The following is a 26,119-nucleotide window of genomic DNA, read 5'->3' as shown; positions in this document are numbered from 1 at the left end:
GAACTTTCTTATATATTATCTTATTTAATCTTTTCGGCAACTCTGTCAGTTAGATATTTGAATTAGTAGAAGTCCAGAATCTGAAATGTACATATTGAGCCCAAGAGACCTTGACAAGAGGAAAAGGTAAAATTGCTTTTGGAAAACTATGTTAAATAGTGCTAGAGCAACCTAAGAGCACCAATACTTTTTTTTTTTTCTCACAGAGCTGAAACAGACCTCCCCTTGGCTTCTGCCTCAGTAGGACAGTCGTGGTCTTTGCAGACAGAAGGACTGATGGCCAGAACCTTCCCCTGGTACCTTGAAGCCCTGGATTTACAACCCACACTATACTTCCTGGGACAAAACTGTCTGGGTCAGAGCTTGTAGGTAGCCACCCAGAAGCCAAGTGCAGCTCATGGTCGTCTTTTTTGTGGCTCTCTCAACTTTGTTCATTTGGATTCATTGCTGGTATTTTTAAATGTTCATGTAAAAATCTGGATTTCAGAATTATCCAAAGAAGTCAGATCGGTCTGTACTGGGTCGCAGGACAGTACTCTTGATTGCTAAGTAGGGGAAATGCCTTTACTCAGGGAAGGTGGTTGGTCTCCAACTGGCACACTGAAGCTCTCCTGCTGTCTCTCCAACATGGGGGCCAGTGTCACTATCAAGTCTGTGTCAGTCTACACCAAGGTTCCTCGACCCTGGAACTCTTGGCATTTGGGGTCAGATAATTCCTAGCTGTGGGGGACTGCCCAGCATCCCTAGCCTCTACTCACTAGATGCCAGTGGTAACCTTCACCCCAGTTAGGACAACCAAAAATGTCCCCAGACGTTACCAAATGTCCCCTGGGGGGGTGAATATTCCCTGGTTGAGAACCACTGCTTTACATACACCCAGTCCTCTTTGCTCATTTAAGTCACTAGCCAAGCCCCCATCCTCATGAGAGTCTGCATCTCCAACTGCCTCCAAGTCATCCCTTATTCCACTGATGATGAAAAGTCTACAAATACACACTGATTTCCTCTAACTTAAGGCTTTGTGTCCCTTTAGAATGAATGTCAGTCTCAGTCAGGTAGTATATTATCAATTATTTATATCTTGGATTTTCCAGATCTTTTCTTAAGGGCAAATTGGTATAGGGAAGCGGATGAGGAGAGCATGAAACCACTGTGTCCTGAAGGAAGGTTGATAAGAAAAGGCTATTTTAAGAAGAAAGGGCGGGCTTCCCTGGTGGCGCAGTGGTTGAGAGTCCGCCTACCAATGCAGGCGATACAGGTTCGTGCCCCGCTCTGGGAAGATCTCACATGCTGCAGAGCTCCTGGGCCCGTGAGCCATGGCCGCTGAGCCTGCGCGTCCGGAGCCTGTGCTCCGCAACAGGAGAAGCCAAAAAAAAAGAAGAGGAAGGGAGTAACAGATGGGCTACAACATTTTCTTCACCGCCAGCCCAGCAGGCATCCACGTGAAACAAAGCTTTATGAAGCTCACCTGTGCTCACACTGAACTTTCCTGCTCTGAATGTGTAGGAGAGTGGATTTACACACCCCATCCCCCAGCCACGTGTCATACTCCTGTTTTAACGAGTTGTTCTGGCAAGGGGTCCTTCTCCAGAACTCATTTCCTCATGTTGGCAACACAGTTAAGAAAAACACACCCATTTGCCAGCTCCCCTCATTGTCTGCCCTAATTAGGGGGGATTTTGCTGTTCTTTCAAAATGGCTGTGGAGGGCAAAGGGATGCTGCAAGGGGAGTGACCTTCTGCAGGGGTGACCATTCCAAGTTCCTCTTAGCAGGGACCTCAGACTCTGTGCAGGGCTTCTGCGTGACAGGATCTGAAGAGAGTCATTGGGAGGACTTTGGGGTTAGATAAACCTAACTTTACAAATTGGTCATAACTGAGCAACCACAAAACCGCCTCCTACACCAAAACCTATGAAGTGTGGCTAACTTTCCTTTCCTTCAAAGGAAATGTGTTGACCTAGAAGAATGTACTAGAGCTCAAGAAAGCTGAAAATTAATGAACTCAAAAAGCTAGAAACAATAGAAAACTCACTTTTTAAAAGTAGAAAAAATTGATAAGAATAAAAGCAGATGTAAACAAAAAAAGAACCAATAAAATAGATAATTGTTGATGAGTATAGTAAAGAAAAAGAGATCAAAAAAGAAGTCATAAATAACATTAGGTATGAAAAGGGGCCCATAAATAGAGTTACGGATGAGATTTTTTAAATTCTAAGATACGAGAGGCCCTCTCTGCTCTGCACCAGTCAAACCCTTCCTGAAACATATTACTTGCTTCTGCACAAAAAAGCAAATTATTCTCCCATAATATCTTCCATGCATAGCTGTACTGTAGCACTTATCACAGCATATAGTTCTTTGATCTGTCTCATCCACTAGCCCCAGAACTCGTTCATGGAAGGAACTGTATCTTATTTATGTTGGTACTTTAGCTCTAAGCATGCCTGGCCTGTAGTTAGCGCACAATAAAGTTTTGATAAGTGAACAAAGTCAGAGAAGAGTAGCGGGATGATGAAAGGGCTGAAAACTTTGCGATAAGGAAAGCCTGAAGGAAAGAGGGCTGTCTGATCCTCAAAAGAGATGTTTACAAAACACACTGTAGCTGCCTTCAAAAGTGGGAAGGGCTGTCATGGGGAAGAGGGTTACATTTTTCAGTATAGCCCCACAGAATAGACTCAGAGCAGCGGGTACAACGGAGATAAGATTCAAGAGGCAGAAGAGCCAGTTGGATCACTTGACTTAGAAGATGCCTCTCTTCCCAGAAAGTTTCTGTTTAACTTATTTAAAGGTAAGAAATACGTCTCATTTCTCTTAAACGGATCATAAATCTTCCTGCTTTTCTTCCCATATACCACCCCCCACCCACCGCACCCCCAAATCACCTGTAGACAGCCAAGGACGGTGGATGGCCAAGAACTATTTTTTGGCCAGCTTCAGGATATAACCATGCATACACTACTTCCCATATCTCTGTCAGATTTCCAATTTCAGAAATGAGCCTCGTCAGGTTAGTATGAAGCCTGTTTCTAGCAAAACCTAATATTCCACTGAGCTGCCTGCCAGACACTGCTAGTATCAACATTCTGTTCTTCACTCTGAATTGCAATTTAAAATCCATTGGGCTTTTCCCCAAATATCTCAGCCACCTGTTTAAATCCTTTTCCTTTATGCCCAGCATGAACATATTTCTCCAAAACTTGGTATTAATGACTTCATCAACTGCATTAAATGTAGAGTTTAGACTGACTTTTTCACTTGATCACAGCTCACCAGCTATCTGCAAGGGTTTTGTTCTTGATGCAAACCGACTCCTGAGAAGCTCACCAAAAGTTATATTTTCTATGAAGACCGCTTTCAGACAAGAAATGCAATTACTAAAATTGCATCTACTATTTGTAATTACTTAGGTCTACACCTGTGGTGAATTGGGAAGGAGGGCATCTTCTAAGTCAGAGAAGAGTGGCAGGATGATGAAAGGGCTGAAAATTGTGTGATGATGTTTGCAGGTCCTTGGCTATCTGTTCACAGAGTGAGGCCAAACACCGATGGGAAATCCAGTACACGTGGGAGGGCCCATACCCTCGTAGGTTTCTCTTTAGAGTGAATGGGGCCAAGGTTCACTGCATATTGGTAAACTCCTAAATTCATGGAAGTTCTTTTCTTCCAGGGTAGAATCCACCCATCTCCCTCATCAGGGTAAAATCCTGACTGCTGACCCTCAGGGAGAGGCAAGCATTCTGCCAGGGCCAACTACATGAATTACAGGGCCCAGCGCAATATGAAAATGTGGGCCCTTTGTTCCAAAAGCAGGAAAAATTCCATTAAAGTTAGTAAAATAGAAAGCCTTTCCCCCTCTTCTGCAGTCTCTCTCTCAATTGGTCACGGTGTTTTTTAGCTGCTACTTAAAGTTGTTCTAAGTAAAAAAAATTAAAATTTTACATTATTAGCATGAATTTTACTGTTCATCTTTATATTGTGCAATGCCAATTTTACATGCAATTATAAGAACATTGAACTCAGGCAGAATCACTAAAATTACATAATTTTTGTTGCATAGCGTGTACTTGCATGTATATTTCATTCTTACCAAAACAACGGCTGGACACACACATACAGCTGTTTTCATTTCACTTCTTGATAGGTTCTACCAACATTCTCTACCGTGACCTTACTGCTGAGTAAGTTAAAGCTGGAAGGAAAAGGAACTACGGCTTTGCCCTATCTTTCCCTTTCCTTCTTATCTTCGTCTTCATTGTAGGTGGTCTGGCTAACACAGGAAAGCAACAGGAGTAAGAAAGGGTGGGGTAGGGATCCTTGGTGGCCATGTTTCTTAGAATGCAATTGCCCTAGTTCTGATTTAAACAGAAAGCGTGGTCCCTTGGGGTCTGTCAGTGCCTCAGTGTCCTCTCTTATAGACTAACACACTTACCTTGAATTCATTCTGAGGCTTGCCCAACTACCACACATCTGGATCCATTGGAACTCTGTGCTCATGGGACGTTGCAAACACTATCCTCGAATGCGGCGGCAAAGAACCATGGACGTGCACATTGCACCTATCTCCTCTGCTCACAATCATGCTCCACCACCCCATCGAACTCCACTTACAAAACACAAGTTTGAAGAGAAAACTATGAAGAACTTCAAGATGGCGGCAGCAGTGTTCAGTCAAGCACTGGACCTTCCTGAGGACTGTGTCTGAGAAGCTAGCCCTGTGCGCTAGGCATCGTTAGGCACACTTCCGCTCAAAACCCTTTTTCCAATCCACTGCCTCACCCTCACCCACGATAATGCCTGGTTTCTCTGAGTCTGAACCTCTCCTGTTCAGTTTCTTCAGAGAAGAAATCTGCTCTATGTTTAAGAGCCAATCCACAAGGCACGGGGGAAGCAGGCCCAGCGTTAAGGGTTTCAGTGGGACAAACACACATAGAAAGTTGGGGAGGTTCCTACAGCCTGAGTGGGGCGAAGGTGGGGGGTTAGGGAAGAAGAGGGTATAAATACTAAACCAGTTAATGGCCATCAGGTCTTGGAAAATTAATCTATTATCGACACATCAATTTCTTTCTTTAATTGAAGATTATTGCTTCTATTAAAAAATATTTTGCACCTTAAAAATGTCTTTGTTAAGTCTGGCATGTAAACATTTGTGATTTCTCCAGTGCTTTTGTTGGAGTAATGGGAAATAATGAATTCTGGAGTTTACAGACATGGCATTGAACCCTGGTCCTGGCACTCCCCAAGCATAGCTATAGATAAATTATTTAACCTCACTGGGTTTTGCTTTTCTCTTCTGAAAACAACAGAGCTAACAATATCTATTCTCAGGCCATGCTTGCAAAAATGAAATGAAAGTTGAAATCATATAACATAGTGCCTAATACTATTCTTTTTTTTTTTTTTTTTTTTTTTTTTTTCTAATACTATTCTTGACGTGCCGTGAATACCAGCTTCCTGCCTTGCATTGTATATTGTAAGAATCTCTTATGAATACATTTAAGTGAACCAAATAGTGAATTGAGAATGATAGAGGGCAATATAGATTTCTTATCCTCCACAGACAATGGATAACAGATGATACATAAATACACAATTTTCCTTATCACACTGATGATTTTGCCTTTATATGTGGGGTTAAACAATAATGCATAACTGACTTTTATTTCCACATTGTACACAGGTAAATTTGATAGGATTTGATCAAGTATAAGTTATTTATTTGGGTTTTCTTTATGAGCTTGTTTTCATTTTGTTTTTATTGAGATAATGTTGGTTTATAACATTATATAAATTTCACATGTACAACATTGTATTTCTACCTCGGTATACACTACAGCGTGCTCACCGCCAAAAATGTAGTTTCCATCCATCACCATACAGCTGATGGTGTATGGTGTCCTTAAAGTATGCTCCAGGTGTGCTTAAAGTGTTTCTTTCTATGCTACTGTTTGCAGTTATTCCATTTCAGGTCACCAAACGATGGCTACCATGGGGCCATGTTATAATCCAACCATGAATCATGTCCACCTTGGGTACTTGTAAGCATGTCTTCAGTGCTGCTGTGCTGGGTTCATCCCATATCCTCCCTTTAAGCAACTGTGTTTTGCTTTTTTAACATGCATGATAGAGAAGGTCAGGGATGCTAAAGAAATTACTCGGGAACCTGTACGTGTATATGTGACTGGTCCAAGGCTTAGAGCCAAGTAGGGAACTGAAACATCACAGACTTTCAGTTTGACCAGAAGAATAAAACCCTGCAGAAATGTCAGGAAGTTACAATGCGTATCCAATACAATGTAAAATGGCCAAAACTGTAACAACACAAACTTAAAACAAACTAGTCCATGACTAGGTGGTAGGTATGTGGTAGTGGGAGGAAGGGATGTTAGAAGGTGATCGCTCTGGGTTGTGCAACTTAGCAGGGAAGGTGGCTATCTGACCAGATAGAGAAGATGAAGCAAAGCCATTACGTAGGCGGGAGACCGCATTATCTCACAGAAAAACACCTTCATGATTCTCAAAGTTAGGAGTAATCCTGTAGTACCTATTCTTTATGCATAACGAATTTTGGGGTTTTGCCTTGCTTTTGATATTATAAAAATCTCTTATGAGAAACAATGGCTTAAAGTGCAAGGAGTAAGTAGGATGGAAAGACTTGTTTACTCTCACTGAAAAACGTGGGAAAGTTCGTTTTGCTCTTGTCTACCCCCATCTGCTCTGCAGGAAAACAAATGCCCTGGTACTGCTACTAAGCGCCTTCCAAGGAATTGATGAGAAGGAGAGGAAGCCTTTCCAGATGCTCAGGAGCTTCAGAAAGCAGTAAGGAAACGTATATCATGCCTTGCCAGAGAAACAGGACATCAAGTAAAAGTCTAAAGGATCTCCAGGAAAAGTTCCAACCAGGACGACCCACGAACCCATGAGCAAATTAGAATCTCTGCTTTTAATTCTGACAAGAATATTCCAGAGTTTGCCAGTGCTTGCCGGTGAAATCATCACCATCTTTCAATATATTCTTGGATCCAAGACTGGCCTTAATAGTAGATGGTGTAAGTGATCAATTATGAGTTTGAGAGCGCTGGAAATCCCCCTACCCCTTGTAACTGCCGTTCTATCACTAGAAATTTCTACATTTGCCCTCATATCTGCAAGAGCACACAATAAAACTTTAATGCTGTTTAGAGGGCTATCTAGTGTTGGTATTGGCTAACCCTCAGAGGACATTGCCCTCCACTGGTGCTTTAACGAAGAGGAAAAATTAAAACAAGTCTCAGACTTTCTGAAAATCAGAAGAACAAAAGGCTCCAAGGGAAGCAGAGGATGGTCAAGATAACCAGGACTTCCTTCTCCACAATACGCTGTCCTTGGGCCTCCTCTTAAAAAATAAAAAATAGACTTGCTTCACTTCTAGCAGTTAAATTTCCTTGTAGTTTTTCCTGCAGATACCTTGCTCAACAATGACTCCATTTCGCTAATAAACTACCCAGTACTCCTATCGTTGCCACTCACTGCACAGATGGAATAACCGGGTCACAGAGAAACACCTGCCTAAAATTCCATGGGTCATCAGATGCCCAAGCAACTGCAAAATTCCCAGTCCACGGACCCAGAATCTCATGAGCACAGGAAGAGCGAGAGGGTAACTGTCCAGGTCTATTACTAGCCCTTGCTTTTCAGCTAGCTTTCTTGGCACACTTGTTTACAGAGAAATATGGCTCCCATCGTGTGTGTGCGTAGAACGTACAAGAAGTAGGCTTTTTTTTTTTTTCCTCCTTGATAAACAAAAATAACCATGACTACATCAACGCAAAGTAACTGCACACATTTTTTTTTTCATTCTTTGGATTTGCCCTTAGAAACTGCCATCTACTAATAATAGCAGTTGAATAATTTTTTTTTAATGGACTGGCACAGACAATCTTGTATTTGACTCCCTGGAACTGACAGTATTTTCTTTGGTTGAGGACCAAATGGAAAACTGTGCTTGGTTTCTGAGACACAGGAACTCTATTTTGAGAAGGAATCAAACACCAAGGGATATAACAAGTGTTCTATGGCAAATCTGAGTCAGATAAGCCTTTTCTTAACTCCCCAATTTCAGTCCAAAATAAACTTCTCTAAGGGTTAAGTCAGTATGCAGTGTGTGATGTACCTCTTCCTTCCAGCATCCTCTCTACTTGATGAGGCAAAAGAAAGAAGACCAAGGTGTAGCTGCCTCTTAGAGGATATTCGTGGAAATCAGGAGAAAAATAGAAGAGGACATGTATAGAGAAGGTTGAAGAAATTAGTATTCTTATGTCAGAAAAAAAAATGGTGTAAATGGGAATTTAATTCTTAGGTTCCTCACATATGACAACAACAATAATAACAGCAACAATTTTTTCATGATTAGGAAGAAATACCAATGGGCATACAGAGCAAAGAGGATTCTGAAGTCCTGGGAAGCAGCTCAGAGCAGCCTGGGAAGGCAATATGGAGGCTCTGGGCAGAAAGACTGCGGTCTAGAATGAGAGGATTGTTAGCTCTGCTTGAGCGTTTAAAAAAAAAAAAAAAAAGCCAATGGGGTAAATTCATCTTTGAGTATGTAAGGGATAAATAGCTGCAAGATGCCATCTGATGTTCTGTAATAAGGGCAGAACACAAATTACTGCATCTGAATTGCTGCCACTCACAAAATAATGCAGTGAGGAGAGTGTCACTGGAAGTTAAATCAGGACCCTTCATATCTCTCTTCAAGTGAGGTGTTGATACCCTTTAGATATCAGATACCCTAAAGAGTATGAAACAGCTCCCCACACCCAGAGTTTACAAAAGAAATTTCTGAGAATTGGTACTGCACCTCCTTAGCCCCATCACTTATTTTGAAAATATAAAAAGGATGGACAAAGGGGAGAGAGAGAGAAACAGTTAAGAGACTCAGTGGGGAAGGTGGTTGCCTTGAGTCTGCCCACCTGAAAGGGGTGGAGGGGAAGACAGAGCTTCCTCTGTCCTCTCAGCCTAGATGGGCGGGGGGGCTTCCAAGGGACCATCGAAAGATCTGGAAATGGGTTTCCCTCCGTCAGGCGACACAGAGGATTGGTTCCTGCATCACTCCTGAGAGAGCTGAAACACTCCAAGGAGGTATGATGGAGGGTGATATTGGGATGGGCCCGCATTCCCTAGTAAGGATGTGTCAATGATCGCTGTGGAGCAGGTGTGAACCAAAGGGCTTTGCGTCGGGTCCTGTACCTGAGGGTGGGCTGTGGGGGGAGCATGATGGTGTGGTGCAAGGACCAGGATGCTGGAGATGAAATCCATCAGAACTACATTCTGCCTTGGATTTGGTTACGAAGATTGAAGGAGGGACATCTTGGCTCTAAAAACTAAAACAACATTGAAAGATTTAAGTAAGACGTAAGAAAAAGAAGGAAACAACTTGATTGTTCAGAGCAAAGCAAGATGAGGAAAATTCAGTTATAAACTTTAATGTAAGGTGTATACTACTGATAGAGAGAAATTAAGAGTTTTGAGACAAAACCAGCTGTCAGACAGGTAGAAAATATGATATAGCTGTTGAGAAAAGAGAATGCTCCCGGAACAGATGGGTGCACCTCTGAGCTTTATAAAGCATTAACTAGGTGTTTAAGTAAGTCCTTAGCAGATGTTTTCAATGTAATTTTGGAGGTGAAATGGAAAAAAAACAAAGTCCAAAGCACAAGGGGAATTGATATCACAAATAAGAGACATTCTTGAATGCAGAGTGCAAGTTATTGTCAAACGTTTTTCTTTTTTTTTTAAGACTAGCCACAGTATTTGTAAAATTGGAGTACATTACCAAATTCTGCAATTAAAATCATGTGTATTGCATTATTAGCCTTTAAAAGAAGGAAAGAGACACATTGAAAGGAAAAGATGGCTTACCAAGAAAGCTACATGGTATGTACAGCTATTCATCTTGAGACCAAAATGGGGAGTAAACCTCCATATCTGCATTGCTACTTGTAAAAGGTTTGTTTTTGTAATGGTACCCTGTTTATAATGAATAAATTCATTAGGGAGGAGATAGACCGCAAAAGGAGGAAGGGAAAAATGCTCATTGATCTGTGTTGAACATATTGACGTTGAATACTGTGTTAAGAATTTATGTATAAAGAAGAGAGTTGATTTCATTGCACAGAAAATAAAACAGGGCAGTGAGTTTTCTTGTAAGATGGCTCACATACATATATACACACTTAGGTATATCAGCAAATGTTTATCAAGTGCCTCTACATGCCAGAGAGTGAACTAGGTGATGTACAGAGGAGATAAATAAAACCTCGTCCCTACCCTCAAGGAGCTGACCTTCCTTGCTGGCTGTTCTTATCACTACTAGTATCTATTGTTACCTGACTTTCCCTACAAGTGCTACATACACCCACACCTTAGCCATCAACCTGTAGGGATGGTGGAGGGGGAATTAAATACGGGGAGCTAGAGAGATGAAGTGGAGGCATCTACGAAGACTCAGACACCACACGAGAGAGGCTAGAGAGGAAAATGTGTAAGATCATCACTCCACTGGGATGGAGACCCATATATCTAACCACTCAGCCCATTTGCTTCAATACCTTGACTACATGTCATCATTTAAAGTGGAAGGAGAGAAGGCATGGGAGAGGGAAGGGAAGATAGCATCCATGCCTGTAAAATCTAGGCATATGTATTGAGAAATGATATGAACAATCCAGGAATGAAAGACATAGAAATGGAAGGAGCAAAGAAAGGATTAACTTATTTAAATTGTCATTTTCAGAATTCACATCATTCAAGGGGTCATTAAATCCAGCATAGTGGTTTAGAGCACGGGTTTTTGCCTTTAAACAACCCAGGATTGGAGCCAAGGCTTTGCCACTCACCAGCTGTGTAACTTCTAAGGTTCACGTCCCTCATCTGCATAATGGGAATAAGAACAACACCACAAAGTGTTGCTATAAGGATTAAATCAGACAATGCACACAAAGAACGTTTATCCCAGTGCATGGTACTTACAAGAACTCTAGGGACTTCCCTGGTGGCACAGTGGTTAAGACTCTGCACTCCCAATGCAGGGGGCCCAGGTTAAATCCCTGGTCAGGGAAGTAGATCCCACATGCTGTAACTAAGAGTTCGCATGCCACAACAAAGGAGCTGGCGAGCCGCAACTAAGGAGCCCATAAGCCACAACTAAGACCCAACGCAACCAAATTTTAAAAAAAGGGGGGGGGGAAGAACTCTACAAATGTTTTCTACTATTATGATTATCAGAGCATCTTGTTTGTGTGGCACTACAGAATTGATCGTTGATGCATTCAATAAGAAGTTATTGAGCATCTATGACATGGCAGACATTGTGCTCAGGATACAACAAAGGATAAGAGAACCTAGTTCCTACCTCTCATAGAGCTCAAAGTTTGGGAGGAGAATTACTCTATAAATGTGATGTTCTTGGCAACGTTCTTGGCATCGAAAATTTCAGAAGAATCCTTCCAAAACTCGTGATGGATCAAACAACTCTTACAAAATAAATAAGAAAATCTTCCCTATATGAAAACTAGAAGGGGAAAAAAATGAATTCAAAACACATGAGCCTGAGACATGATGGAACATTTATCTGACACTAGATCTTCTGGATTAATTACAATGACCACGAGCCTTGCTCTTGCATACTCGATTCCTCTGATGGTTCCCTTCCTCTTTACCTTCACTGCCACTCTTCTAGTTCCTTTCTCAGCATCTCTAGCAAGTACTAGACTCTTTTCTGGGTTTCTGACATCCGGGCTCAGTCCCCTCTAATCGTTCCTCAAACATCCCTCGACAGTCATTCACGTCATTTCCAATCATCTCATGCCCCTGTTTAAAACTCCCCGACACCTTCCTGTTGTCCACAGGGTAGAAGCCAATGGCTGTGCATGGCATACATAACCGTTCATGAACCAGACCCTTCTTATAGCCCAGGTCTTGCCAGGTCCTCTGCCAAAACTGTTATTGTCTTAATTATTTAAAGGTTTCAAAAGGACCATATTATCTCATCTCCGTTCTTCCACATGCTGTCCCCTCTGCCCAGAAGACCCCCTCCCGCTCTGTGGGATTCCTCTCATATTATCAGGGCTCCTCAGACCTTGATGATTCGGGGAATCTTAATGGTTTGTCACATTTTGTTTGTTTCTGTGTCCATTCCTCCAACTGAACTGCAAGCTCCTTGTGGGCCAGTTGTCTTATACTTTGGTACCCCAACATCTGTAATATTATGTACCTCAAAATAGATGCTCAGTGGAAAAGTATCTATTTTTTTCACGTGCTTATTTACTTGATATTCATAGAAACTGTGCCCTTTAGAAACTATGGGAGATTGGAAGAGCTGGTTTGGGACTTGTGTCCCACTGTCAAATGATAAAACCAGAATTAAGAAACATTCAGTAACAAGTTGTTACTTAAATTCTTGCAGTGTCTTCACGTTCTCTCTTCGTTCTATTAGTCCACGTGACCTCTGAGTACAGGGATGTAAACCAAGAAAAACTGAATAATAAAAGTAAAAAACAACAGTAAGAAAGCAAAAGGGATTTTTAAGTGTAAGCTGAAAATGAATCTAACTCATGATTCTCTATTTGTTAATCACCTCTCAAAAAATGTACTCCCAGGGGCTTCCCTGGTGGCGCAGTGGTTGAGAATCTGCCTGCCAATGCAGGGGACATGGGTTCGAGCCCTGGTCCGGGAAGATCCCACATGCCGCAGAGCAGCTAGGCCCGTGAGCCACAATTACTGAGCCTGCGCGTCTGGAGCCTGTGCTCCTCAACAAGAGAGGCCGCGATAGTGAGAGGCCCGTGTACCGCGATGAAGAGTGGACCCCGCTCGCTGCAACTAGAGAAAGCCCTCGCACAGAAACGAAGACCCAACACAGCCAAACATAAAATAAATAAATTAATTAATGAATTTTTTTAAAAAGTATTCCCAAAGAAGAATTTTCTACATTGTTTTCCATCCTCAAACCAAACAAAAATTTTCATCATTGATGACCTACTCGCTCTTCAAAACTTTAATTCTTTTGCTATTTGTAATCAACTTTAAATTTCCAAAATGTCATTAAGTATTACATTTAGTGATATAACAAAACCACATGCCAGGTAGGACACTGCCTGTAGGACTCATGGTTGGTGATGCCTGGATGATCCAGATAAGGAAGCAATATTGCTTTAAGCCACAACAGCTCTCAACAGTGTCACTGGTCACAGGGAGAGAGGCAAATTCACGGGCAGCACCGTGGGAGTTAATGAATGGCTGACCAGATGGTGCCTGTCAGAAGGTGTTGACTCTTTAGACAACTGGGACTGTTTCCTGGAAGTAAATGAGAGGTGCAACAGAAACGGACTGCATCTCAATCACACAGAAGCAGAGAGGCCCACTGTTAATGAAAATGATCACGTTGCCGGCATATTTTTCTTCTTATGATTTTTTGTTTGTTTTACATGATAGACATGGAGGAGGGTCTAGCTGAAAATATACTATTCATAGTAAGTTATGCTATGGAGTAAATATGAAAAGCTATATATAAACTGCATATTGGTATTCTTAATTAGGAAATATCAAATAGAACAAGGAAAAACTCCGAAATAACGGTAAACTTGCCTGGAATTCATAAGGGTATTTCAACGACTATACCATGCACTGCTTAGAAAGAAGTAATCGTTGAAATACAATGACCTGCCGATGTTATTGAAAGACATTCAAACGGCAGAGCTCACTAAGGACATGCTGGCACTTCTGACCTTCTAACATAACACAAAGAAACCACTCTTCCCAGTTTGACCATTTTCATTTGTTGCTTTTTGCAACAGGTGAAATTTTCCTATTACATGCTCACTGATGTCTCTGATGGGTAAACCCTGACACTCAGTGATAACTTCCTAGCAGATAGAACCAGAAGGAAACTTCATTGACTTTTTGTTGTGATCCAAGAACGTTACATCTGTTGTGTTACTGTCAGGTACTGCATGAAATCAACTATATAAATGCCAACCCTAAACTACGGGTAGGCAGTTGGATCGAAGTGAAGAAGTCAGCAGATCGGACGATCCACTTATTGGCTATATGACGCCAGACAGGTGCTTAACCTCTCCGTGCCTCGTTTCCTGGTTGTAGTGAAGATTATGTGAAATGAATGAAAGGAACTTGACATAGAAGCTGGCATGAAATTAAAGCTCATATGAATTGCTTTTCTTTCCTGACTACGGACAGCACTCTGTCACGTTCATTCATTCATTTCGTTCTTGTTTTTCCATTCTCCTTGATTGCCAACTGTGCATTTGTTTTCAACCTTGCATCACCCTGAAAAGCCTTCTAGAACTTCAGAGATGTATCCAGAAATTTGCCTTGTTTGTTATCTAACAAAGGAAGCAATGACTATATGAGGATGATACGGAGATACTGACTATCAATACTATCATTTTTTGCTGCTAGACTCAACCCCCTCAGCAGGGGTCGATGTGGTAGGTTTTTCCGTTACAATGTCCTCTGTGCTGGGTATTGAGCAATTCTTGGGGGCAGAGCTTTCTCGCAGAGAGTTTAAACAATGCAGTCAGCAGAAATAGGTAAAGTTAGCACTGACCAAGATATGGGTCATTTCTTTTCTTTCTCTTTTAGATGTGTTTTTTTTATTTGTTGGTTGTGAGATGTGCATCTGATTACATACACATACACATTTCTCATTGCATAGGTTTACCCACTCACTCAGCCTCCACCTCCACCTGCATGAAAGACTGATGTAACTATCCAGATGTGGAACCAGTTGTTTTGATCACAACAACAATGACATATTTTTGGTTCCAATAGACTTCATAATGAAATAGAATGAATAACAGAATGAGAAAGATTTTGACAATTTGTACATGTGCATGCTAAAAGCAAAGGAAGGCAAAGAGAATACTGAACTCAGAAATGAACATTCAACGGCACGACACAATTAGCATGGCTTAGAATACAGAGGTGATGCTGACGCTGTTTACAGCACTAGTTCAGCCGACCTGGAATATGATGTGTAGTGACCACTGTTTAACCGTGGACTTGAAAATGTTATTGTATCTATCTCAGAAAAGTCTCCAGCTTTTAAAACTTACCTAAATTCCAACTTAAGACATTCAACCATGAGGCAAATATCCTAAATGCTAATTCTGAGAGACCAGAATTCTCCTGATACTATTGGTGAGTTTGAGTTGAGTCAGTGCTTTTGCAGACAATGACCTGTGGACAGTATTACTAACATCAAAAAGCAACAATATTTCTACATATCTGTCTCATGTCACGCTTCTCTCAATACCATCCTTTTATCTGTCTCACCAGTGTCACTAGTGAGACAAGCATTAAGACCAAGTACATTCAGCACTGCCGAGGATTTTCGCTTTGAGAGCAATGCATGCATCACTGCAAATCAGTTGGCCTCCTAACTCTAACCCAACAGATTTGTCATACATCCATAAGTACCATTTACAGAACTAAAAGTGATCCCCTCACAAACATTTGCAGACCACCTATGTCTAGTTATTTAGAACGGTACGTGCACATTGCTTGCGAGATGGCCATCACAAACATGAAACTAAGATATATATGTGTCAAACAGAAGTTGAATTTTAATACAGCTTTCCTCCCTAAAGAGCCGTGATTTTCACATTTCAAGTTCCAAACCAGGTTTAGCGCCATCTTGATTCCTAATTTCCCATTAGGGCAACAGCTTGTCTCCATTGGGCTAAAAAGACAGAGAATTGAGACAACGTTCTGGATCATTTGGGCCACAATCCACTTTAGCTTCACATATTTGTGCCGAATAGCATTTTGGTCTCATTTCTCTTTTTCACTTTGCATTTGCAGACCCAAGTAAAGAAGAATTAAATACTGAGAGATGATGATGTCGGTTAGAGTATTATTAGGCCAGGCTGTAAGAAGACACTCAAATTAGCTAGCGTATATCATTCATCATGGCTCATCGAATGAGACTGAGCAATTTAAGTACAGGAATTTCTGGTCTTCTGCCCACCACAGTAAAGCCACTTATATTTAGGTCAAGTAATGTCTAACTTCTAAGTCCAGTGACTAGAGTAAATGTCCCTGTCACCCAAGCCTGTCCTCATCCCCTGCTCCCTGAAATTTTCCCAAACTGCCTAAGAATTCCTAAAATTCCTTTCACATGGGGCAAAGTTTTTCATTTCAAAATGTCACTGGGAAGGAGCTATGTGTTTACTCATTTTTATATTAAGGGATGGATATCCGTAGGGGGGTAGCTCCTCCTTATTACAATGTAGAGCTGTTAGAACTCAGCACTGGAAGAACAGTATCCTAGTGAAGAAGGCTGGCCTCTCGGGGTGTTGGTTCTCCCTCACCCCACCCTTCACCAGAGTTTCACCTCTTTGAAGTTCTCTTCTTTCAGTTTCCATAGCCACCCCCATGCTGACCCCCAGAAACGCCATGCTCCCCTTTGATATTCTAGGCCACGCATGACTAAAACCTCTTTTCTCAGTGTCTCTTAGCATAGCTGATACTGACTAGAATACTCAAGTCTTTATTCTGTATTAAAGTTCAATGCTGATGAGGGCAAGGGAAATGGAGGAAACAAGAAATGGAAGGAAGAAAGAGAACGAACAGTCTAGGACTCTTTGTCTAGAAGGTTTCCATGCCTAGGAGCTATGTCCTTTCATTCTCACATCAATCATATAAGGGAGCTTTTATTTTTCACGCTTTATAAATGGTACAACAAGATGCAGAGAGATTTAATAACTCGCCCAAGATCAACCGTTGGTAAATGGCAAAGCTGGACTCCAAACCCAGGTGTGCAGGACCTAGGCGCATACACCTGGATCATGCAGAGCCCCAAAGGATGCCCACAGCTTCCAGGTTAATTTGCTTGGGATTCCTAACTCCCCATACCCACCCTATTCTGTAAGGAGAGTACCTCGCCAATATCTGGTTAAGTTCATGCGTAAATCCAAGAGAATCATCCTGCAGCTGCCCTGGATTTGACTCTCTGGTTTCTGGCTGTCCAGCCTGAGACACTCCTTTCAAGGTGACTGGTTCTCACTTAAATCCAGTAGGTCCCTGCCCTTTACAAACAGAACACAAAACAACAGTACCTTTTAACCATACAACCTGCCACATGACTTCCACACAAGAGTTACACACAAATGTAATAACAGAGTGCTTCCCCTCAAACAATAGTCTTGTATTGTTTTCGGAGGCAGGTACTGGGTACAAAAAGGAGGAAGAATGTAGTGGAAGCCATTGTAAGCATATACAGGTTAAAGGAAGAGCAGGCTGGGGTAATGCCAATCAGTCCCTTTCCCCCTTTCTCTGCTAAGAGCCTGCTCATTTCTTAAGGCTCATCACAGATTCTTCCTCGTCATGGAGTTTTTTCTGATGTCTCCATGTGGTCCAAATTTACCCATTGTCTCATCTTGTAACGTTTTGTTTATACCTTTATTACTGCCCTAGAATTATGCTGTATCATGGTATTATTCGTTGTTTTTGGTCTTCTTACCCCAAGTAAAGTAAAAAGCTCCTTTGAGGAAGGGCTGTGCCTTATCTCACATAGTTCTTGAGGCACGTTAGAGCCAGTAACAGCAGTAATAATACTAAGAGTAATGGCCATTATTTATTGAGTACTTACCTTGTGTGTCCCAGCCTCACAACCCTTAAGATAAGGGTTACCAGTCCTTTTTTAGATGTAGGAACCAAGGTTCTAAATAGCTAAACAACTTCCCCAAAGTCATGCAACCAATATATGGCTTCAATCTCACATCTGACTAATCCCCAGAGGATGTGTTTTTTTTTTTTTCCAGTGACCACTAAATAAGTGTTTATTCACCTGCTTCCCAATTTTGTTCTGTAAATGGCCCAATTGAAAGAATAAGGATAGTAAAACTTCACCTGCTTCCCAATTTTGTTCTGTAAATGGCCCAAAGTAAATCAACAGGCGGAAGAGGTGTTTTGGTTGTTGTTTTTACTATCTAATATGGTCCTGTCTAAGTGAGCCCCATTTCACAGGCTTGTATTTCCAAGATGCTCAAACATAAAAGTGTATGAATATTATGAATATAAAAATAAAGAGGAGAATGTAAGAAAAGGTAAAGGTGATCAAAATGTATAAACTTCCAGTTATAAGATAAGTAATTCCTAGAGATGTAATGTATAGCATGGTGACTATAATTAACAATATTATATATTTGAAAGTTGAAGAGAGAATAGATCTTAGAAGTTCTCATCACCAAAAAGAAGGAAAAAAATTGTAACTGTGTGGTGATGGATGTTAACTAAACTTATTGTGGTAATCATTTTGCAATATATAAATCATTGCAAATCATCAAATCATTATACTGTACACTTAAAACCAATACAAGGTTATATGTCAATTATATCTCAATACAAATAAATATGTATCTAAAGATATAATTTTTTTTAAATCTTTATCTCTGTCAGGATTCAGATGCCCCTTCTCATACTGAAGAGACTCTTATCTCCTAGCAAGCCAGCCAACTCACCAGTATTACATGATGGTCAGTCTCTGTCAACTTCTACAGATGCTCTGTAGATGCTCAAATCCTGTGGGAAAGAGTAAAACGAATCTGAGAATTTTCTGAGATCCATATTAGTATGTATTAAGTGATGTGAATTCAGTATTGTCATTTTTTAATGGAATGAAAAGTCTGTAAGGGAACTAAGTAGTCTTCAGGTTATTTATTGTGGGAAAAAAAATAATTCTTCATCCCTCAATGAATCTTCATGGCACTGCACACAAAATCTGCTTACCAGAGGTCAGTGCTGTGAATGTTAAATGACTTCTGTGTGAGAATACTTAGATTTATCCTTGCTTTCTATACAAAGACTGCCCCTGTTCCACTGAGGCAGAGACGAGTCTTATACCCGGTGATAATATTAATCAGACATGAACAGATGAACAATGAGGGATATGGAACTGCCATTACTAATGGTGGAGAAATTAGAAGCAGAGAAAGAAAAATACAGGTAATAAAGTCACACAAACACACATAAGCACATACTTGGGAGAGGAGATAGGAAAAGAGTTATCATGTTCATTACATTGTGAACAGGGCAATTGGTAACTTATATAATAGCCAAAATGATGCGCTAACAACAGTATTAATCTCAATTGATATTATAAGGTTAAAAAATGGTTTTTGCCCATTTGCTCAATCAACTAATCAAATTAGTTTGCTCTAGCAACTTATCTTGGGTCATTAATTATTAACCGTGTTAGGCTGTTGCGAGGGAAAAACTAAAAGATAGTTATTTTCCTCAGGCTTTCAGTCTCCTACACTGCACATTTTTTACATGCTTACCCTGTGCCAGGCACTGTTCCCAACTCCCTTTGTCCCACTAGACCAAGAAATCCTTGAGTGTAGGAATGTGAAAAAACCATTATGACGCAGCATGGTCAGTACTAACCAGAAGGATGGCCTTCTCGGAAAGCTTCCCAGAAGAAATATTGATTGAGATGATCTTGAATAATGGGTAAATGTTATGTATTGGAGGCAACAAGGGCCTGAAGACAGAATGCCACTTTTAGAAAACAGTAAGAGAGTCCACATGATGGAATAGCAGCGTCTTTGAGGAAACAGAAGTTGAGGTAGCTGGAGTGGGGGGTAGGGGCCATGCACAAAGGGTCTCAGATGCTATGATCTGGAACTGGGACTTTATCCCATCAGTGATGGAGAAATACTAAGGAAAAAAAACGCATGCACAGAAAAATACAGCCAAGAGCATAAGGGAGCAAAACTATGAAGAGCTAATGATTAAGAGCTAAAAGTTCAGTGGGCCTGTCTTGAAGGTTGAATAAACAGAGAAATGAGAAGATCAGTCGGGGCAGACACAACAACCATTCCCAAATCCCCTTCTCTTGTCTTGCTTTCCTCCCCCTATAAAGACAAAAAATCAGGATACTGGCTTTCTAGCCTCCTTTAAGCTAAGGTTGCCCATGCGACCAGTGCCCATGAGATCCTGATCAGGCCACTGAGCTTAAGAGAAAGTCTGCAAGAGCTTCTCACAAACACAAACACAAAGGAACTGGACAAGCTACTTAAAGATTTTTCTTTCCTAATAAAGGGAAGGACTTGGGCTTCCCTGGTGGCGCAGTGGTTGAGAGTCTGCCTGCCGATGCAGGGGACACGGGTTCGTGCCCCGGTTCGGGAAGATCCCACATGCCGCGGAGCGGCTGGGCCCGTGAGCCATGGCCGCTAGGCCTGCGCGTCCGGAGCCTGTGCTCCGCAATGGGAGAGGCCACAACAGGGAGAGGCCCGCATACCGCAAAAAAAAAAAAAAAAAAAAAAAAAAAAAAGAAACTATTACCTAATTAGCTCTAGACCAGTTCATTTTATACATTATCTTAAAAGGTCGGTAAGCACTATGTTAATAATAGTGAGTAACAAAGTCATACTAAACTAATACCACGCAGCATTTGTAAATCCATTTTATAATACCCTCCTTGTATTGTTACATGCTTTATTGTTTACTTTTCCTGTGGTTGCTAATTGTTACATAGTTCTCTGCTGGGGGCTGGAATCCCTTAATACATCTCTTAGAGATTCTTAGTTTCACAGTTTCTGAAATGACAACAGAGCTAAAACAGAAGGAAATACAGTATCAAACCTCTGCTGGTGTGATTTCATATAGCTTCCTGAGAATGGTAACATTGTGTTTACCATTTGCATATCAACTCCAACCTGTGCAGGAATATCAATTGCTCTCCATAGCTGCTCTCATCTTTGTTTTTCTGAACGTAAGGCATGCCAGTGGTGCATGCTGATGAGCTAGTATCCTCTCGCCCACACACACAGAGGAATTGTACTCATCATTGAACTTCAATCTGTTTGAGAAACAGATACCTTTTGATTTGAGGATTTGAGAGCAGGTGTAAAATTTTCTATTAATAAAACAAATGACAAATCAATACAAGATTTTATTTAGAACTAATGTATTTTTAATAAGTTTACTTTGACAAGTATATAATATGCTCTCATCACTGATTCTGATGAATACATTGATCGGCAAATGAGATGCTGGAATGTGGAATGCATTAGCTCAGGCGTCCTATTTCAAGGGCTTGAATTTTGATAATCAGAATCTAATCATTTAAATGCCTTTTAATTGTCAAGATCTGATCGACAAATATGATATATGCCTGAAAATACGCATTCTAAACAGAGCACGGCATAAAATCTAAAAAAAAACTGGTCACTTCTATCTGTAGGAAAAGAATCCAACAAGAGAGAAGCACTAAAAAAAAGATGGCTTAAAAAATGGATCCAAGTTCTGGAACAATATAACTATAATGAGGAACAAAGGTTCAGTTTAGAGAGGACCATACCCACAGCTGCCGCCATGAAGGCCAGGACATTGTAACACTGTGCTATATTCTCAAGGCTGATAATGAGTGCTCTGGGTATATCCACGTTGTGGCTACAAGAACTGCAGTTCTTTGTACATCCTGTGCAAGAAAGAATCCTTTGACCTCTGGTTGCAGCAATGATTAGCAGAATCTAGATCTGGCATCTGCTCAAAAAGACCCATCCTATTTTTAATGTGACACACTGGGATCCTGATTGCCTTATGGCCTGACATGCCCCATTACTTGCAGGATCGAGGACTCAGCATCAAAAGTGTACTCACATTTCTAAATGTTTTAAGAACTATCTGAAATAGGCTAGGACTTCTAACATAATGAGCATATTTGTACAAACAACCTAGAGTTGCATTGGACAGAAGTGCTAAAGGAATAGAGGATAAGCTTGAAAGGTGCTCCAGCCCCGCTCCAGGTAAAAAACATATTCATATTGAGAGTCCCTCTTACATTCTGGATAAAAATCCTTTTTTGACAAAGTTCAAAAACTGGTTCTAAAGTTCATGCATAAATACAAAGTACCTAGAATAACCAAAATAATGCTGGAAAAACAACAAATTTAGAGGACTAACATGGCCTGATTTCAAGACTTATTGAAAAGCTACAGTAAGAACGTGTACTATGGTGTCAACGTAGAAAATTAAACGGATGCAATAAAGAATCCACAGAGAGACTCACATATCTATAGCCATTTGGTTTTTTGTTTGCCAATACTGGTGTAAGAAAAAAATTGAATATCCATATGTAAAAAGGTAAAACTTGACTCACGTCACATCTAAAAATTATTTCAAAAATGGATTATACATTCAAATATAAAACCTAAAATTATCCAACTTCTAGAAGAAAATCTTACCGACTTTAGGTTAGGCAAATATTTTTAAACTGGGACTCAAAAAGAAAAACTTGATAGAATAGACTTCATCAAAACTGAAAATATTTGCTAAATTTGCTATTCAAAAGGTACTGCTAAGAAAATGAAAAGGTTGGCTACAGATTGTGAGAAAATATTTGCAGAACATATATCTGATAAAGGACTTATATTCAGACTATATTAAAAATTCTTATAACTCCATAAGAAAAGCAATCAATCCAATAAAAAAGGCAAAAGATATTAAAGAAGACACAAGGAAGACAAATAAGCACATGAAAATTTTCAACATCAATAGTCATTAGAAAAATGTTCATTAAAACCACTAGATACCCACTAGAATGGCTAAAAGAAAGAAAATTTTCTAAAAACAGAAGATGCCAAGTGTTGGTGAAGATGTCGAGCAACTAGATTCTTATGCATGGCTTGTGGGGATGCAGAATAGAACTGTCACTTTGGAAAATAAATTGGCAGTTTTTTTATCAATTCAAATACACACATACAATATGGCCCAGGAATTCCACTCCTAAGTACTTATCCAAGAGAAATGAAAATGTGACCATACAAAGAGTTGTACTCAAGTTCAGAGCTGCTTTATTCGTATTAATAACTGTCAAAAACTGGAAAGAACTCAAATACCCATCAACTGATGAAGGGATAAACTATTAGTGGTATATCCTTACAATGAAATATTGTTCAGCAATAGCATAGATGTTCTCAAGAGTCTTATGTTAAGTGAGAGAAGCCAGACACAAAAGACTACATATTTCCTTTAGGTGAAATTCTAGAAAAGCCAGACAAAAGGATAAAAAGCAATACATACATACTGCAATGATTTTTTAATATGCACAGGAAATCAAAAGATATACATAAAAAATGTTGACAGGGATTGTCCATGAATAGGTTGGTGATTCTTTTCTTAATTATTTTCAACAATTTCCAAATTTGTATGAGAATGTACTACTTTCATAATATGGCCTTTAAGTATACAGAAAGGAATGCAAATAACACATACAAATACCTTTTCAAGGAACGGACTGCTAGCAAATTTATCATGATAGGTAATTTGTTCCACTCTATTACATCTACCTGTTTAGTTCATGTTTTTCTTATTATTGAAGAACTTTTCAAAAATGTTTCCTCACCGTGGAAGTAATGGTCCGAATAGCTCAGCTTCCACAAAATGCAATTCATTTCATCAAGACAACAATGGCTGGGAATACTACCTGGGCAGGTAATTCCACAACTGAATATCAGTATTGCTGAGGTACGGAACCTTTCTCATTGTAATTGGCTTCTTCAAATGCTACATTCAGCTTGACACAAAGATAGTTCCCTGTGACAATCAGCTTCTTAGCGTAGTTTTTTTTTTTTCTTTCTTTTCTTGCGGTTCGCGGGCCTCTCCCTGTTGTGGCCTCTCCCGTTGCGGAAGCACAGGCTCCGGACGTGCAGGCTCAGCGGCCGTGGCTTATGGGCCCAGCCGCTCCGCAGCATGTGGGATCTTCCCGGACCGGGGCACGACCCGCGTCCCCTGCATCGGCAGGCGGACTCTCAACCACTGTGCCACCAGGAAAGCCCTAGCGTAGTTTTAATATGAGTTAAAGCTACAAAACTATACAAGTCATTTTCTTGAAAGTAATTGCAGAATAAGACATTATCTGTTATCAAAGCATAAGAAATGTGTTGAAAAACTTACAAAGAGGGCCTGCCTGGTGGCGCAGTGGTTGAGAGTCTGCCTGCCGATGCAGGGGATGCGGGTTCGTGCCCCGGTCCGGGAAGATCCCACATGCCGCGGAGCGGTTGGGCCGGCTGGGCCTATAAGCCACGGCCACTGAGCCTGTGCGTCCGGGGCCTGTGCTTCCACAACGGGAGAGGCCACAACAGTGAGAGGCCCGCGTTACTGAAAAAAAAAAAAAAAAACTTACAAAGAAAACTGATGCTGTGGGAAATTTTAAGAACATTTCATATTGACAACTCAAAATATGAGAAAAATGCCTGGTGCATGTTTTGGGGAATGTTCATGCAAGATAACAGACTTTGAATATAAACAAGTACCTAGAAAACATTTTTGAATTACTTAAAAGGATATCTGTTCTTTTGAAAATGTACGGATTTGTGAAGTAACTACCACTAAATACCTGAGGGGGTATAGTTATTGAGCCGAGCTACAAAGCTATGCATTTCTCCCAAAATACTCTACTTTTGCTGACAAAAATACAGAATGGAAAAGGTAAAAATTTTTTGCAATTAAAAACAACCTGTGTGAAATCAAACTCAATCACCAAACATTATACATTATATAACATTCAGTTGAACCACTAACTAAAACACAAGCCATTGCTTCATCGAAGAGATAATAGCAATAATATCGAACATTTGGTGAATTCCTAGTACATACCAATAACTATCCTAAGAATTAATGTTTTGTATTCATTTATTAAGTACTTAGACTCAGAAACAATACTTTATATCTGACTTTACTCAGAAACATTAAATTGTATGATTGGCTTTTCGAGACCACCTCTTCCTAAATCCATTATTGAAAATATTTAAATTAAGTGACAATGTGAACACTATTTTAATGTGCCTCTTGTGGAACAAATTATCTCTTTCAGACAAAGTTACCGTTAATATCAGAGGAAATACACTTACCAAATATTCCTTGGTACTATTCTAATCCTACCTGATATTTTTCGACTGATCATTGCTCTACATTATACGGTACGTTTTGTCCCATTATTTACAATTCTCTTTTATTTGCATTACTTATTCTATTTATTGTCACATATTAGTGTCTATCTAGGATGTCTATTTGCTTCATTTGAAGGTGATGGTTCCTCCAAATCTAAAAGCTCCTGGAGAATAAGGGACAGTTCTAATGTATCTTTATTTTCCTGGGGCCCAGAACAGAACACTGTAAGTGGTTCAGTTGCTTTGAGCTGAAGACCGTTAAGCACTAATGCTCAGAAAGAATTTTCCTCACCTTAGGATGCAGTCTAATAACCTTGAGAGAGTCTCAGGTGTGAGGCAATATTAAAGTGCAAGGCTGTCTGCACAGGTAATTAATAGAAGGCAAGCAGGACCAGGCTTGTTCCCCGAGAAAGTTCAATCGCGGCGTCTTTAGTGGGGCAAAACCAGTTTCCAAGTACCGTATTAAATGACCTTCCTTCCTGCCCTGGCTCAAAGTAGGTGGAATTAAGAAGCATCAGACTTCTACGTGGCATGCCCAGGCCCTGCTCTGGCTCATTACTAAGTAGATAACTTCAGGCACCTCCATTTACCTTGCCCAGTCTCGTTTTCCCCTTCTGTAATTTTGAAATAACCTCAAAGGTCTTAATGAAGCAATATAAGTAAATCACTTCCTAGCCTAGGAAGCACTCAATCAATGACAACTATTATTATTACCTCTCTGTAGTCCATTGGTAGAGGAAAGCAAAGCGGATGTTTCATTTAACCGCAGACTCGTCAGCAGATGGTTCTGTTAAGGAAGAAAACAGAGGACCTCTCAAAGGCAAGTACGGCTGGATTACTTTCACCTGGTGAATCTGTAGGACACGGTAAGCCTATCAAGGGCTTACTGTTACTGAACGCAAGTTCATGTGCCCCATGACGCACAGTGAGGCCAAACAGCAGAGAAAGGTTTACCGCAGGGCCATGCAAAGGAGAAAAGCGGCTCCTGCCCAAAACACCCCAACTCTCTAAAGGATTTCAGCAAAGCATTTTTAAAGGCAAGGTGAGGGAGGGCGTGGTTAGTTGTTGCAAGTTTCTTGGTGTCAGAATCCTTTGATCTTGCAGCTGTCCAAGTAGGTCAGGTCACGATGTTCCTGTAAACCTCCAACAAGACAAATGTTATTCTCTG

The sequence above is a fragment of the Neophocaena asiaeorientalis genome, unplaced genomic scaffold, assembly GCF_003031525.2.
Source record: "Neophocaena asiaeorientalis asiaeorientalis breed wild unplaced genomic scaffold, Neophocaena_asiaeorientalis_V1.1 scaffold627, whole genome shotgun sequence".
In the NCBI taxonomy this organism is placed as follows: Eukaryota; Metazoa; Chordata; class Mammalia; order Artiodactyla; family Phocoenidae; genus Neophocaena; species Neophocaena asiaeorientalis.
Note: the sequence above shows the minus strand (reverse complement) of the source record.